At 34.1% G+C, this 5,582-nt stretch overlaps 1 long non-coding RNA gene across 1 annotated transcript; it reads right to left on the reverse strand.

Moving 5' to 3' along the window:
• Positions 1–1,834: 1,834 nt before the first annotated feature.
• On the reverse strand, positions 1,835–5,095 carry LOC122194794 (uncharacterized). Its single transcript, XR_006184640.2, has 2 exons — positions 4,413–5,095; positions 1,835–2,374 (listed from the first exon to the last, which is right to left on the reverse strand). It is a non-coding gene; the product is annotated as an uncharacterized LOC122194794 (long non-coding RNA).
• Positions 5,096–5,582: the final 487 nt, after the last annotated feature.

A 5,582-nucleotide genomic window follows, 5' to 3' on the forward strand; every position in this document is an offset into this window, starting at 1 on the left:
GTTAATTGGATCTCGGCAATCAGATATATTGAAAATCCTTTTCTTTTTTTAATAATCTCTTTTAAAACATTTTATTATGTTATTTGAGAATCCCGACCTTCTAAGTATGTTAGGGTCTTTTACTTATCCTAGATCTATTTAAGATATCTTAACATTTTAACTACTTGAAGGTGCCCCTGTAAGTAGTCTCTTCCCTTAAGGTTGTTAATCGCATTACCATGATCCCCTATAATCGAAGTTATAGACTAATAATAACCCCGCACGATGCTTCATCGGACATCGTAATATTAACTGATTAAAGAAATGTTTCTTGTTGGGATTGTATCTAACAATCGCAGGTGGGGGTGTCAAATCTCGTATAGATCTATACATATCTTTCCATCTCGCATTAAGATTAACGATTATAGGTCGGGGTAGCCGAGTTTTATCAGGGCTAAAGGATGAATAATTTAAGCTCACTAACACTTTAACATTGGGTATTTTATTGTCTCTTTCAATCTTTTATTTTATAAAAACTCTTCTTACATATCATTATATACCTCTATTATATATGACAATTATCATTTCTTTATTTCATAATTATCTTTGTGTGTGTGTATATATATATATATATATATATATATATATATATATATATATATATATAATCTTTTAACATATGCATACCCTATAATTATGTTTATTTCAAAAACAGGATATTCGGCAGAGTAACAACTAAGTACAGTGAATATCCTAATAATTTGATCAGCATAGCCTCCAGGTACTAAGTTATCCTAGGAATTTGATCAACATAACATATAGGTAAGATCATTTCCTATACTATTAGGCATCATAAGTCTTGGGCATAATATCATAGCTTACATCTAGGCATGGTATCTATATATCATCCTAAAGTTTGTATTTATAAAAACTATTAATATATCTGCAAAATCTATTTTATAAAGTAGTTTAAATATAACATGTATCCCCCCTCACCCCTCCACCCTTGAAAACCTTTAAAATACTAAAATAGTGTTGTGAAACTCATCCTGCGTATTTGAAACCACTGGTATACGGTAGGATCGGGCTCAGGACTCCGAGGAACTGCCTACGAAGTAACAACTTCGAGGTAGAGAGTGAGAGAGACTAGAGAGGTATGCAGAGATGGAGTGGAACTACCTATATATATAGTCGAGTTTTGGAGGTGCATTTTGGGAAAAATACCTACACAACTAGTATGAACATTGTGGTTCCACAGGAAGTTCCCACATGTCACTCCCCCACTCGGCCATGCCACTCGGCTGCGCCCCTCATACGTACGAAACTACTTTTCAAAAAATCATTACTTTTTCGTGCAAGCTCCGATCTAAGCCCTTTTTATATTTATGTAATGCTCTCAACTAGTACTACAACGTTCCTTTAGGTTGCGTTAGCTAGTTTTGACTTTTATTTTTAAGATAAACGGGGGAAAGATTATATAATTTTACAAAAATTATATATCTCTCATGAGGGTCCCATTTTCAACATTCTTTGTCTTAAGCTTTTTATCGCAAGGAGTGTTATCACTCTCCTTTTGACGGCACTAGCAAAAACTCAACCAATATCTTGATGTCGTTTTGACGTAATTCATTTTAACTACGAGGTTGATTTTCACTTTTAACTAAATCCATAAAGCATCGCGTCGGAGTCATATTTTTACAAAATTTATATATTTCGAATCACGTCGACGAGTAGTATCTAAATATCTAAACAATTTTGAAAGACGGTGTGGGAACCCATTTTAATGACCGGCTTGTGCGGAATAATATGATCTTGAGATTTAACGATAACAAAATTTATGAAGAACAAAAAGAGATGAGTTATTCGATATTTTACTAGATAGAAAGAGTTACAATATGAAAATGAAGAACACTTGGTCGGAGAGATCCCACCATAGTCTCTCTAACTAGAGGACTACATTTTGGTGCACATTACACAAATGAACACTCCCTCTCTATTTATAGAGAGAGGTATCGTAATAACGATAAAATGGAATAAAATAACCAAACTATCACTCATAATTTGTAGAGCATTTCCATGCTCCAAAAATCTCTCCCTAAATGCTCGCAAATGATGAGGGATACAAATACAATGATAAAAGGTTAAAATACATAGTAACCAACTAGCAAGTGTGGTAACAAAAATGATACATAATGAGAACCAAATGCTGAAATAAATCTGAAACTATGAAGTTTTTGTGATGATCTCTGATGCTGGCTACAAATCTTTAATTGGTAAATATCTTCAGATTCAAGATCACCACTTTTGAGGCAGAAAAATGAGATCCAGGTTAAAAAGTATGTAACATCTCTAGTTCTCGGATCATAATACACTCAATATTCTTCAAAAGAATAACCTGCTAAAAATGAAAACATGATGTGGTAGATTTGGAATAATAAACAAGTCTGGATCCAAGAATAGAAGCTGCAGTGATTCGTAAGAAAGGATCGGACTTCAAACTTCAATAAAAACTATCATCATGGCGTTGGTTTGAGTAACAAGTAGATGATAAGCTAAGATCAGTTAGCACCCAAAATACTAAAACCCAAATATCTTCAAAATCCACACTCTGAAAAACATAACCAATAATTCAGATGCTCATAATATTCTCTCCGTACTTTTGATAACCAATGCCAGGATATAAAAAATAAATAAATCAATCAGGATGGAGAGTTCCAGATACCAAGATCTTCGCATGCTCTTCCTATATGTAAGAATGGTCTCAATAAAATACGGGAATGAGAGTAAATATTCTCTGGTCATCGGTAGCCGGTTGATTTTATCACAAAAACTGTCTGAACAAGTAACGAAGTAACAATACGAACTCTGCATGAAAAAAATTTGCACTGCTGAAAAATGTTGATGTACCCAATTGGTGGAGCCGTAACTCCTGAAGTAGTCTTTAATAAATGAAGTCCACTTGCTCAAGACACATGGTTCATCAACCGAAGATCGAGAGCAACAAGTCATAAAAATTATTTATAGAGCGAAGGTTGAGAAGCAACTATGTTGATCAGATGCAACTGCGGTGCAATCATCGCAAAGAAAAATATGATGTCCAACTGTGGTATGGAGGATAGCTGGTCCTAAGACACTAATCCAACAATTGTTGGGACCTTGATTAAAGGGAAATCCTCATCGAAAGAATAATAAAATTGTTCCGATATAACCATAAAGAAGTAATCCATGTTGACGATCGAAGCATGAATAAATCTCTAATAATAATCTCTTTCATGAAGACACTAAATTGGGTCATGTAAAAATTATTCGTCACGAAAGTGCTTCCGATCGTGGGTTGCGGTGGAAAAAATTGGAATTAATAAAAATATTTGGTTTTAAAATAAAAGATATAAATGATTTTAGAATTAAAATTTGTAAAAAAAATGATATCTATTGGTGTTTGGCTTTTGGTGAAAGAAAAAAAAAAGGCTAACAAAAATATGGTATATAAAAAATTGTTGATAAATAAAAGGATAAATGAGTGTTAAATAAAAATATAAAAAATAAGGCTTTAAAAAGTTGTGGTAAAAAAACAGGATGAACAAGGTTTAAGAGCATAATGGGAGGATGCGAAGAAGGCTAAGAAAGAAAGGGGATTACTGAAGACCTAAGTCTTCAGTGGGATAGCAAAGGTCTGCAGTGAAGGGTGATTAGCAAGGAGATAGTGGCTACCAAAGAGGAAGGTTTCCAGTGAATGGAGGTGTTGGGGGTTATCGAAGAGGGAGGTCTTCGGTGGGAAGGGAAGGTTTGTAGTATGGATTGAGGCAAATAGGTTCCCATGGGTGGGTAGTGTGGAGTGGAAGCGAAGAGCGAAGGGGTCTTCAGTATGCTTTAGATTTGCAGTATGCGAGGATTAAACAAGGAAGTGGCCGACTACGGTATCAAGTTTGTGATGTATTATAGGAGTCAATCATGCGAGGATCTCATGTATAACGACTCCTTGGATTGGAATGTCTTCGATCTAGTGAGTATGGCATCTTCGGTTAGTATTTGGTCTTCGGTGCTGAGCACCGAGGATGAGTAGGCAGACGACGAAAAATGTCGTTTTTCATGATTTTTTTAGACCATGAAGGCTATAACTTCGTGTTTACCAATAGAAATATTTTCTAAAGTATGTGAGGATAATATGGATGGTTGGAAAAGGTAAAAAGTGGCAGAAAGTAGGAAAGAGAATGGGAAAAAGTAAGGGACAATGTATGGTTTAAAGGTAAAAGGTAGAGTGTATAGGTCAAAGCATGGAGGACAAATGAGTAAAGTCAAAAGGATTGTCAGGAAGCATGGGAATGCATTAAATAGTGGAGTGAATAACAAGTGCTTTTTCAAATAACATCATCACGTCCATCGAATTTTAATAAAGATTATCAGCATCAAATGAAGAACAAGGAGCTTGATACCTTTTGTGATGAACTCAAAAACATTATGCTGATAAATTCTTCAAAAAGAAGTCTTCTCCAATCTTTTGGCAAGATAAAAATCTCCAAGTTATATGAACTCGAAAATCTCTTTGATATCTTGCTCAAGAACCATCTTTTACATAAAAACCCAAGATATTGTGACTTCATTCCGTAGCATAAAAATGTCTGTAAAATCTTCAAATGTTTTAGCCAACAAATATCTTCTTCCTTTTTTTTTCTTCAACAACAATATAAAAACTTTGTAAACTCGGATTTTCAGTAAAAATTGAAAAAGATAGCAGCAACATTTATTCTTGAAAGCTTGAAAAAGCTTAAATCAACACTCAAAAATAAGAAAACTCATCATAAAATCTCTAGTTGCGAACCCAAAAATTTTAGTAGAAAAATCGAAAAATCATAACATAGAGGTAGTCAATCGGGAATAGTCTCTTTGAAATAATCGCTTACACCTTCAAGATATGACGGTGGTGCCAATTGTAGGAACCTCTTTTAACGATCGAATTGTGCGGAATAATATGATGTTGAGATTTAACGATAACAAAATATATGAAGAACAAAAAGAGATGAGTAATCTGATATTATACTAGAAAGAAAGAGTTACAATATGAAAATCAAGAACACTTGGTGGGAGAGATCCCACCATACTTTTTGAAACTAGAGGACTACATTTTGGTTCACACTAAACAAATGCCCACTCCCTCTCTATTTATAGATAGAGGTACCTTGCAAACAATAAGAGGGATTAAGAAACCTAACTATCACTCATAATTTGTAGAGCATTTCTATTCTCCAATAGACGGTAAAACTTTTTGGACGCTAATTTTTGAGCCTCACAATCGATTTAACTCTAAATGTAACATCATATTTGATTATATTATGCTATAAATAAAATAGTACAAGCCTAAGCTATTATATTTAATCTTTTCCTACTCTTTGTTAACAGTGATTAGTGAAAGTATTTTCCCAGTTGTCACATTTCGCTTTATTATCTTCACTTTTCTGTACATTGGATGATATATAAGAGATGGGCTTATCTAGTGAAGTGGGTTGTTCTTCTTGGCTTTATTCTAGTGTTCTTTTACAACTAAAAAGCTGAGAGTGTGGGCTCTCTTCCCTTCCTCTTCCTTCTTCCTTTTTGGTGCAAAGATG

Source organism: Lactuca sativa, chromosome 6 (genome assembly GCF_002870075.4).
Source record: "Lactuca sativa cultivar Salinas chromosome 6, Lsat_Salinas_v11, whole genome shotgun sequence".
Lineage (NCBI taxonomy): Eukaryota > Viridiplantae > Streptophyta > Magnoliopsida > Asterales > Asteraceae > Lactuca > Lactuca sativa.